Source organism: Saimiri boliviensis, chromosome 5, assembly GCF_048565385.1.
Source record: "Saimiri boliviensis isolate mSaiBol1 chromosome 5, mSaiBol1.pri, whole genome shotgun sequence".
Taxonomy (NCBI): domain Eukaryota; kingdom Metazoa; phylum Chordata; class Mammalia; order Primates; family Cebidae; genus Saimiri; species Saimiri boliviensis.
The window spans coordinates 61,684,273-61,696,282 of record NC_133453.1 but is presented as its reverse complement, the minus strand read 5'-3'; the positions used below and the strand labels follow the sequence as shown (position 1 = coordinate 61,696,282).

Below are 12,010 nucleotides of genomic sequence, written 5' to 3'. Positions count from 1 at the left end.
TTTACATATTGAAGAAGTAGTAGTTCTCTAGTGACAATTTTTTTCTTTTTCTCAAGTGTTGAATAATTTACTTTATTCAGATATTTAATAATATTAATCATATAGTCTTGAAGACTATATGTTCATCCAGTATTACATTAGTAGGAAAAAATGGAAATATTTTCATAACAATTCTTAATGCTAATTACTATGCATGTCTAAAGTCATATCATTTACTCAATTTCTAACTTACCTGCTATAATACTACTTTAGAAAGTGATATAGTAATGACAACAGCATCAACTTTTGCAGTTGCATCTGAATGAATATGGAGTTGGTGAGAATATCTGTTCAATTAAGGTTGTCATTGTTAAATATTTCACAGGTTGTGAGTTGCCAACCTTTGCTGGACTTAAGCCCTTTAGAATAAAATGTATTTCAGACTGTAGTATAACCTACCAGCTTGTTACCAGTGTGATGGAGAGACAAACAGTCATTTTTTAAAAATACCTTTTGTTTTCAGATAATTATAGATTCACAGGAAGTTGCCCAAAAATCCACAGGGAGGTACTGTGTACATTTCACTGTTTTCCCCAAAAGTAACATCTTGTAAAACTATATCAAAGTACAATATCAAAACCCTGACACAGACGGTACAATCCACAGAGCTTACTCAAATATGTAAATATTTTCTCCATGTCTGTAACTGGTTTTTTCATCCTCTTCACGGGCTCTTTTGTAGAGCAAAGGTTTTTAATTTTAGTAAGGTCAATTTACCAGTTTTTCCTTTTATGATCTAGGGTAGTATTTCTCGAAGGCCATTCCAGACAGTGTCTGCTTTTGGAAACATTTGTAGTACCTATTACAAAACCCATTTGCTTGGGCCCCACACCAAACTCTCTGAATCAGACTTATGGAATGGGGTCTGGTAGTCATTTAAGAAGCTCCCTAAAACCTGAGAACCACTGATTCAGAGAGATTGGCCTTGGGTCCTTTTTCTTCTTGTGCTGCATTGTCTATGAGTCACCCCACTCATTCCTAGCCATTTTATTAAATATGTTTGGATAACTTCTGAATTTATCATCTTAACCTCTGTGTTGAGCTCCAGAATAGTACCTTGCCGGATGCTCTTCTATTACACACATAATGTGTTTAATAAATGAGTTATTTGTTAGGTATTACTTTTCTGGACCCCTTTGAACAGAATGTAATAGAATATATAGAATAAGAACCTTCCCAATTAATGTTTATAAATTCTCAAAGAGGCAAGACATTGGTCTTGATGCATGAATTACTTTAATTATAGTATACTTTGGGGGGAGGGTTTGAGTTATATGTATAATCTTGAGTTAATGATTTTTTTATGGTCTTATTTGTATCTCTTCTTCCTTTCATTGGAACAGATAATTTTATACAATTTCTATTTAGAAAAAGATACACAGTGCTTGATAAGTATCAATATGCCTATGGCTTAACAATCTAATTTTTAGATGGTTTGGTTTCTCTTTTTAAAAATTTTAAGTATTTTTCATTAGCATAAAGATCTATTTCTTGGGTGTCTTTAATGAAAAATGACATTTTTATAGCTGGATATTTTATGGATATTGGAATGTAATCAGAAAATTTATGAAAATATCCATTTTTGTTTTATTTTTACATTAGATTCAGGAGGTTCATGTGCAGACTTGTTACATGGGTTCAATTTTTAAATATCTCACTTTAATATCGCTTGTTTTAACAAGGTAGACTGTTTTTTTTACAAGTTAGATTCTCATTTTGTATGTTCTCCCCAGTCATTGGTTCTGTTTAATCCTTGTTTGTAGTTGCTACAGTCTCTTAAAAGTTATACTATCCGACCAGGTGCAGTGACTTATGCCTGTAATCCTAGCACTTTGGGAGGGCGAGGCGGGCAGATCACCTGAGGTCAGGAGTTCAAGATCAGCCTGACAAACATGGAGAAACCCTGTCTCTACTAAAAATTAAAAATTAGCTGAGCATGGTGGTGCATGCCTGTAATCCCAGCTACTTGTGAGGCTGAGGCAGGAGAATCACTTGAACCCAGGAGGTGGAGGTTGCAGTGAGCCAAGATTGCGCCATTGCACTCCAGGCTCAGCAATAAGAGCGAAACTCAAAACAAAAAACAAAAAACAAAAAATAAAACTGTCTCTTTAAGATGATAGAACATGTTATGCTAAAGGTAGAAGCTAAAATGATGATGAAATGCTCTATATTTCTTATAGCTCAATCTTGAAAAAAAATTGTAAGTTTAGTGAATAGTGCTTAATGATGTTTTTGTCTTAGTTCAGTTAATTAGAGTTCAGTAGCAAGAAAAGAAAGCCAATTTTGCCTTGATTGTAAAGTTTGGCTTTCATTTATTACCACAATAGAGTGGTCAACGAACAGTGATAGCTTTGGCTCACAGTGTCCACCTCGTAATGATAAGATGCTACTCCATCATGACATCATCTTTCTGCACTTGCAGCCCTTTTAGGAGAATCTGATGTCAGACAAGGTTGGTTTCTGTGTGACAGGGAAGCTTGGTCACCCAGCCAGTCTCCACTAACTTCAGATGGCCATGCCACCAGCATGGGCTGTGGGAGGTATCAGGGGATCCAGTGACAGTGTGATGGTTTATGTAAACAGAGACATATTATCAAGTAAGTGGTCTCCAAAGGCTGATGCTGGTAGGAATGTATTAAGTATGATGCACTCCAGGATGCTTGAGTCTTCCCTGTCCACCTTGGATGTCAGAATTAGTCTATAGCCATTTACAAGTGTGACATTGTCTTAATCTTCATCATAGTTTAAAACAGTTGATTCTCCAGGATTTGCGACTACAGAATTACCATCTTTGACCATAGCTCCCTATCACTCTTTATCCTTTTCCTTTTCATTCTTTTTTTTTTTTTTTTTTTTTTTGAGATGGAGTCTTGCTGTGTCACCCAGGCTGGAGTACAGTGGCACAATCTCAGCTCACTGCAACCTCCACCTCTTGGGTTCAAGCGATTCTCTTCCCTCAGCCTCCTGAGTAGCTGGAACTACAGCGCACCACCACGCCCACCTAATTTTGTGTATTTTTAGTAGAGATAGGGTTTCACCGTGTTAGCCAGGATGGTCTTGATCTCCTGAGCTTGTGATCTACCCACCTTGGCCTCCCAAAGTGCTGGGATTACAGGCGTAAGCCACTGCACCCAGCCCCTATTCTTCCTTTTACTCAACCTGGCATTGCCCTGAATTCAGCCCCCAGCCTCCTTCCTGTCTTTTCAGTTCTTCTGGTTTGGGTTTTATGGCCTGAACTTGGATCTCAAGTAGGCTGACTCAACTGGACTGTCTAGTTTTTCTTAACTGTTATACTCTCTGAGCCATGCGGCCAATACTGATCTTGAGAAAACCCTAATGTCATTCTTTAACCTTTTACTCTGGGGATAAATAACTTTTTGCAGAAGATATTCAGGACACTGAGTTGATTTTTTTAATTCCCCCTGATGCTGGACCCTCACAGTATACCGTACTTAAGTAAGGATTGCTTAATAATCCTTTCATGTCCATCTAGTTGATCCTACCTCCATGGGTGCTGTTCCAAGTGTTTTTCTCTCCAAGACCCTACTTCTATTCCCCTATCTCCAGATTTCTTGCCGCTCACTTTTCTAATAAGATAAAGGCTATCAGGACTGGATAGGGAAAATGTGGTACATATACACCATGGAATATTACGCAGCCATCAAAAACGATGAGTTCACGTCCTTTGTAGGGACATGGATGAACCTGGAAACCATCATTCTCAGCAAACTGACACAAGACCAGAAAATCAAACACCGTATATTCTCACTCATAGGCGGGTGTTGAACAATGAGAACACATGGACACAGGGAGGGGAGCACTACACCCTGGAGTCCGTTGGGGGGAAATGGGGGAGGGGCGGGGGGGTGGGGCGGTGGGAAGAGATAGCATGGGGAGAAATGACAGATACAGGTGAGGGGACAGAAGGCAGCAAACCACACTGCCATGTGTGTACCTATGCAACAATCTTGCATGTTCATCACATGTACCCCAAAACCTAAAATGCAATTAAAAAAAAAAAAAGATAAAGGCTATCAGATAGGCATTTCCTCAGTTTAAAAAAAAAAAATCTCCAATTCTCTGCATTCTTACTGCCTATGCTTTCATTCCTTCTGTTTAAAACAAATTGAAAAGGTCTCCTATATTGCTCACCCATCTGTTTCTTTCCTTAATCATATACCTTCCCACTCTTGTGAGATGCTGATTTATCACTTATATTCTTCTTTTATTGTAACCTAAACTTAGTAGCTTCTCATCATACAAAAATACTCAGATCTGTCTCAACCTCAGCATGTTTGACATTTTGGGTTGGCTGATTCTTCATTGTAGGGTACTGTCCTGTCTACTGCAGGATGTTCAGCAGCAGCCGTGACCCCTACCCACCAGATGCCAGTAATACCCTGGAGTTATAACAACCAGAAATGTCTCCAGACATTGCCAAATGTCCCTGGAGGCACAAAGTCACCCCTCTGTGAGGACCACTGGTTTAGAAATGATTCTTGCAATTGAGCCATTCCAACCATCACTACCCGCCTTTCATTCCCATCACTACAAGCTTCCCTATGGACCACTCACTTCTTTTTTCCATTGAATCACCATCCAGTCAATCCCGAGTTAGGTTTCTGACCATTCTCATTACTGGAAAATGCTCTGAGAGGTCTGTAGTGACCCGGCAGCCAAATCCAGGGAATGACCTTTTCTCAATTCCTTGATTGACTGCAATTTTTTTCACTGTCAGCATGTCGTGGAACCCATCTTGTGTATTCTTTTGGGTCAGCTGCTATCTCCCTGACTGCCTCCTTCAGTGGTCTCTCCTTATCTGCAATTTCAGTTACCCATGGTCAATCAAGATCTGAACATATTATAAGGAAAATTCCAGAAATAAACAAATCATACATCTTATATTGTTCTCCATTCTAAGTAGCATAATGAAATCTCATGCCACCTCGCTGTCTCCCACCTGGGATGTGAATCATCCCTTTTTCCAGCATCTACACTATCAACACATTGATTATTCAGGAGCTATCTCAGTGATCAGATGGTCATGGTATCACAGCGCTTGTGTTCAAGTCACTCTTACTGTACTTAATAATGGCCCCAAAGTGTAAGACTAGTGATACCAATTCAGATATGCCAAAGAGAAGCCGTAAAGTACTTCTTTTAAGTGAAAAGATGAAAGTTCTTGACTTAATAAGGAAAACGAATAAAGCCTAAACTGGGGTTGCTGAGAGCTGTGGTAAGAATGAATCTCCTATCTGTAAAATTTGGAAGAAGGAAAAAAAATTCCTGCTGGTTTTGCTGTAATACCCAAACTGCAAAAGTTATGGCCATAGTACGTGATAGATGCTTAGTTAAGGTGGAAAAGGTATTAAGGTTGTGGATGGCAGACAATGAACAATGGTCCTATTGATAGTAATCCATGTTTTCAGGTACCCGCTGGGGGTCTTGGAACATATCTCCCCACAGTAAAGGGTTCTACTCTACATACTTTCTAAATGTAGGCACTCCCCTGTGTGCTTTCTAAATGTGGGCCTCTGCTGTGTGCTTTTTCACATTTCTTATTCCCTCTCCTGCCTGTTATGGTCACTTCCATGTGGATGATTTCCAAATATAGATTTGTCTCTTGGGTGGACTCTAGGCTTACATGTCCTTTTGCCTTTTGATCATCTACATGACACATTAAAACATGTATTTTAATGTTTTCAAAATCAGAGTTCTTACCTTTCCTTCTTTCATTGATTCCCATTAATGGTATCACAGCCATTTCTATATCCAATTCCCCAAACATCTTTTGGTTTTATACCACATCAGTAAAAAGGTTTTGAGCATATTATACCCAAAACATGTTTATTAATAAATATGATACATGTGCAGTAGCATTATGTTATATGAAATAGAAATGTTACAAAGATGTTTTTTAAAAAATCAAAATTTAATACTTTGTTACACACAAATTCAAGTATAGTTTATTTTTATTTTTCATTTCAATGTCTTAGTTGAAAAAGTTACCCTACAGACATGTGGATTAAAATAGAAGAAGTATATTATTGGCTATACTTTTGAGGTCATAATACTCAGGTATAATGGTGATTGCCAGAAATTGAGGGGAGGTGAGAATGGGGAGTTAATTTAATGGGTACATAGTTTTAGTTTGGGAAGATGAAAAGGTTCTAAAGATGGATGATGGTGATCGTTGTACAGCAGTATAAATATACTTAATACCCTAAATTTTATGTGTATTTTGCCACAATTAAAGATAAGGCCAGGTATGGTGGCTCACACCTGTAATCTCAGCACTTTGGGAGGCTGAGGTGGGTGGATCACTTAAGGTCAGGAGTTTGAAACCAGCTTGGTCCACTTGGCAAGACCCCATTTCTACTAAGAATACAAAAATTAGCCAGTTGCAGTGGTGTGAGGGCATGGTTCCAGCTACTAGGAAGGCTGAGGTGGGAGGACCACTGGAACCCAGGAGACGGAAGTTGCAGTGAGCCGAGATCGTGCCACTACACTGCATCCTGGGCATCTTATTAATTAATTAATTAATTAATAGAAGTGTTTAGAATTAGCGGGGTGTGGAGATGGGAGCCTGTGATCCCAGCTACTCGGGAGGCTGAGGCAGGAGAATTGCTTGAGCCTGGGAGGCAGAGGTTACAGTGAACCGAGGTTGCGCCACTGCACTGCAGCCTGGGTGACAGAACAAGACTCCTTCCGAAAAAAAAAAAGAAGAGTTTAGCTGAGAACTATTCACATAATCACTTAATAAAAGTGAATGTTAATAATTAATAATTGCCATTATTATTTCTATACCATGATCATTATTAATTGTCCCCAGGGTCCTATTCATAGTTCTCAGATAATATCCCAATTTTGGCTCAGTAATCCATCTTATCCATTATGTGCCACATAGTCCCTTATATATAGTGGGGAATCATTATTGAATAAATAATGGGATAACAATGGACTACAGTCTTTTTTGTGTGTGTTTCTTTAGGGATTTAGTTGTCTGAAAATGGGCGTGGCTTATGATGAAATATTTAGTTCATTTAAATTTGGTATCTTAAGTGTACTGATGCCATTCTGCATGTATTTATATTCATGGCAGAAATTTATAATTAAGGCAGTTTGAGCTCATAGAGTACCAATATGTTTTTTTTTTTTACTCTGAGAATTTTGTCTCCATGTACTTGCATTGGCTATTTTAAAAATTTTCTTTTGAGACTCTTTTTTTTTTTTTTTTTTTGACATGGTCTCACTCTGTCACTCAGGCTGGAGTGCAGTGGCATGATCTTGGCTCATTGCAACCTCCACCTCCCTGGTTCAAGCAATTTTCCTGCCTCAGCCTCCCAAGTACCTAGGATTACAGGTGCACACCACCACACCTGGCTGACTTTTTTATTTTTAGCAGAGATGGGGTTTCTCCTTGTTGGCCAGGCTGGTCTCGAACTCCTGACCTCAAGTGATTCACTCACCTCAGCCTCCAAAGTGCTGGGATTACAGGCATGAGCTACCATGCCCAGCCTGAGGCTTTTTAAAGGACATTTTAGAGTTGTGCAAAGTTAAAATAATTGCCTTGGACAACAGTGACTTTAAGCTGATTTTATGGGCCACAAAATGATATTTCAGTCAATGATAGGTGGCATATATGACAGTGGTGCTGTAAGATTATCATACAGTATTTTTATGTTTTGTTATTTTTGTGTGGTTAGATGTGTTGAGATACACAAATGCCATGAGTTACAATTGCCTACAGTATTAAGTACATGTTATGCAGATTTGTAGCCTGGAGCAATAGGCTATACCACACAGCCTGTTGTGTAGTAGACTACACCATCTAGGTTTGTGTACTTGCACTCTATGATGTTCACACAACGAAGAAATCACCTAAAGACACATTTCTCAAAACGTATCCTTGTCGTCAACATGCACATGACTGTATATGTTGTGAAAGTGTGATTGAGAACTATTTTTAAGTGGGTTTGATGTGGAAGATATGTTCTCAGAAAAAAGAAAAGGAAACACTTGGTGTTCTTAATTACTCACACCTGAACTCTGCCTTTTATTTACCCCCCCTTAACCAGTATTATTTGACTCCTCTGACATCATCTCAAAGTACCTGCCTTTCCTTTCTTTCCTGGTTCCCAGGAACCTTTCTATGTAGTTGTCTAGTTCAGTAGCCTACTTTCCAGAAAAAAATGTAGTCCCAATTCCCACATCCCCCTTGGCTTCACTGTTTCCTCCTCCTCCTTCCTCCTTTCCCCTTGCATCAGCAGATGTGGATGACATCATCTTTTTATTTGGCAGTCTCACTGGTGTTAAATGTCACCCGGCCAAGAGTCAAGCATGGCGAGTCTGCCTCTGCAGTTTTCGCTTTTACCTAAGGTGGTGGAAGTTTTGCATTGAACAAAAAATTTTGAATTGTGATACCTTCATTTAAAAAAAAACACACACAAAAATCAACCCTGGAATTAGATTTGAATTAGGAGTCCCTTACAACCTGTAGCTGAATCAATGGTTGATGCAGTGATTTTATAGCATCTGGTAGTGCTTTTCAAAATACTACCAGTTGGCCAAAATGTGAGTAGGATATTGATGTTTTGAGCTTTTATTAAAGAAATGGTAGATGACCTCACTTAATCATCTAAAGCCTGTCCAAAAAATTTAAAAAGCTGTGAATTTATAATTGTTTCTACAAGATAGCTATGAAGGAATATATATACACATAAAGCCTTAGAAAATTCACCCACATTTTTTTCTTATGTGGTTTATTTATAACATATCTTTAATATACTAAAATTACACAATTCATATATTTTATTAACACTTTTTAAATAAATATAAAGTATAAACAATTTATATATAAAAATGTATAAAATCGATAACTCCGTATAGTTGGTTGATAGACTTCTGTATATTCTCAGTATGTAAATTGCTGTAGTTGAGAATGAGCCCTGTTCACAGTTCTTAGAGAGGCCCAGTTCTTAAAGATGTGTCCCCATCCTTTCGGCCTGCTCCTTGGCATGGGAGTGGAGGATATCCAGAGGTTAGTAGGAAGCTGGGAATGACACCTTCAAAGAAGGTAGGACAGTTTTAAGCTACTAAAATAGGTCTCAAGAGTGAAATGGCACATGTGCTTCATTTCTGTTTCACTTAATCCTACCAGGTACTTGACATTTCCATATGAAAGTCTCAAAGGCATCTTTAACTTTTTAGTTTTTTGTTCAGAGCCAATCTTTTGATCCTGTACTTGCCAACTAAGCCTGTGCCTCTTGCTGTTCCTGTTGTAGGAGCCACTCCATTCAATCAGTTGCTCCAGTCAGAAACTCCAGGATCACCTTTGGTGCCTCTCTCCTTCACTGCACTCCCCCCACCCCCACCCAATACAGCTTAGCCCTATCCATTCATCTCCAAAATATATTCCTAACTCATCTCCTTCTCCCAACTCTATTGCTGTAGCTTCCCTCTTTCTCATTCTCCTCCATTCATTGTTTTTAAAACACAAATCTGATCCTTTTTCTGCTCCGGTTAAAGTTTTTCACCATCTCCCACTGCACTTAGGAAAAAGAAAACAAACAAACAAACAAACAAAAAAACCCAAATCCTTTATTGGCTCCAAAATATCTGTCTCCTGCTTACACCTACCACCACCTCATTTCATGCCCTCCTCTGCCTTACACACTCTTCTCAAACTCCGCTGGTCTTTTGCAGTTCCTGAGACACCCAGCGCCTCTTGCCTCACAGCCTTTGCACATAGTGCTCCCTCTGTTTGGAGTGTCCCCTCCTCCTTGCCCTTCAGACTTTGCTTCACTGTCACTTCCTCTGAGAAGCCTTCTCCCTCCTTAGAACTATTATACATTAGGTCCTCTTCTTTTATTTTTTCTCCTAATACCATGCTCTTTTTCTTGTCATGTTTAATATTTGTAATCATATGCTTAGCTATTTATTTAATACTTTAATCCATCTCTCATATAAGTCCATGAGACCAAGGACAAGTTCTTTTGGTTTAACACCATATCCCCAATTCCTAGTACTGTGTCTGGCACATAGGGATTCAGTGTGTATTTGCAAGAATGAATAAATGAATGTCTTTTTATAAAAAGGGAATAATATCATATTCTTAATTTTTTCCCCTTGGTTTTTAAAGATAGTAGGTAGTCTTCTCAACTGGAAGGCATTTGATAGATATGCTTTTATAGTTTTATGTGATTCTGAATATCCTGGCATTTGCTATGCAGAGAAAGACTACTGCTTATGCTTATTTCATGGTTTCTGACACTTGGTTAACAATTTAATTTTAAATCACTACTGAGACTTCCTTCAAATGGAAAAATGAACTTACCTAGGTTGTTTAAAATGTATGAGCGAGCCCTACTGTACTATACAGAACAGCAAAAATAATTTCCTGCTTTGGTAGTGGGAAAAATGTTTTCTCCACATGTTATTTTCTCCCAGCAATGTGCTAAGTTACAGATGCTGTATTAGCTCTGTAATAAAAAGCTTTTGATTGAATGGTAAGTGAGGCTGTAGGAACCATATTAAAATATACTTTTCCAGCATATGCTCCGTTTCAAGGGTAGCAGGGATGCAAATGTAAAATGACACGATGGATTATACTACAGCAACTTCTTAATCAATGATTCGACAGAACTCAAGCGTGTCTTTCATTGATAGTGGGTTTCCGTCATATCAGAGCTGTTTGGGGAATGCCTGCCTCCTTGCTTAGCCTAAGTGTTCTGGTTAATTTTCACAAGATGCCTTCTCTAAACCCAGTGGCCAAAAACACTTGGAACATGATTTCTTACTGTTTTTAATTTTTTAAAAAAATCATTGACTTAGGGTAGTGATTGGCAACCTTTTCATAATTGCACTTCTGCTCATTTGAAAATGCTATGACAAAGTTTGTATAGTTGAATTCTGTTGTTTGCTAGGAGCCTTTATAAAAATGCATGCTGGAAACCTACCCCAGGTTTAAGTATGATGTTTTCACTGTGCCGTGATATGGGGACATAGAAAGAATTCAGCTGCACACCCTTCATTAAGAGGAGGCTGGTGTTTATTCCAAGTCAGTGTGTGTTAAACAATCTGAGTACAAAATACTATGTTAGACCCAGTGTGGGATGCACCAGAGATTGAACAAATACTACCTGCGGTGGGAAAGAAGTATACGTGGGATAATTAGATACCAATCCAATAATTTATGCTGTGTTGACTGAAGGGTACATCCACCTATACTGTGTCATCTGATCTTCACAATAAGCCTTTGGAGCGGTGGGGGAGGAGAGGGGCTGGGATTGTTATAGCTCATTCACTGCTGGGGAAACTGAACTTGAGATGACTTATGACATGTTCAAGGGTGTATAGCTGGGAAATGGCAGAACTGGCATGCAGAGCCATGTCTTGGGCTCTGAGTCCCAGCTCTAGATTCCATAGTACATCCTGTAGGAATTTAGAGAAGGGAAAGGCTGATGTTTATGTGCCCTGGGATGGTGGCCTAAGAGTATTCCACACAAAGGCCCTGCACTCCCTGCTCTCATAGTTTTGGAAAAGACCCTGGAAGCCAACCCGGTAGCCTCCATCTGGTCCATGGCCCCTTCCTCGCTTGCTCCATCAGTTATATCCTCTTTTCAGTGTTTCTCCAGTCTTGACCTTACCACTAGCTCTCACTGTCTCTTCACTCCCAGATTTTTCCTTGATCCCACTCTGCTTTCATGTCACCATTTTTTTGTCTCCGTCCTTCCTTTCACTGAGAGTATTAGCTGTTTCTCCTTTATGAAGGCCATTCACTCCTCAGCCTGAATCTGCGTCAGTAAGATCACCAGGGCTGTCTGTGTTCCCGTTTTCCACTCCTCACTCTACATGGTCTCCATGCAGTCTGTGCTTCTATGAACCAGCCACCATTTCCTGACCATCCCCCCCTGTGGCTCTGGCGCCTTCTCTTGCGGCTGCACTCCTGCCTCTGTGCCTTCCAGTGCTC

The 12,010-nt window shown here is 39.2% G+C and overlaps 1 protein-coding gene across 13 annotated transcripts in view; it reads left to right on the top strand.

The window, feature by feature from the left end:
• The window catches only part of OSBPL6 (oxysterol binding protein like 6), a 205,715-nt gene that overhangs the window by 41,400 nt on the left and 152,305 nt on the right, over positions 1 to 12,010 (top strand). The window lies entirely within an intron of this gene.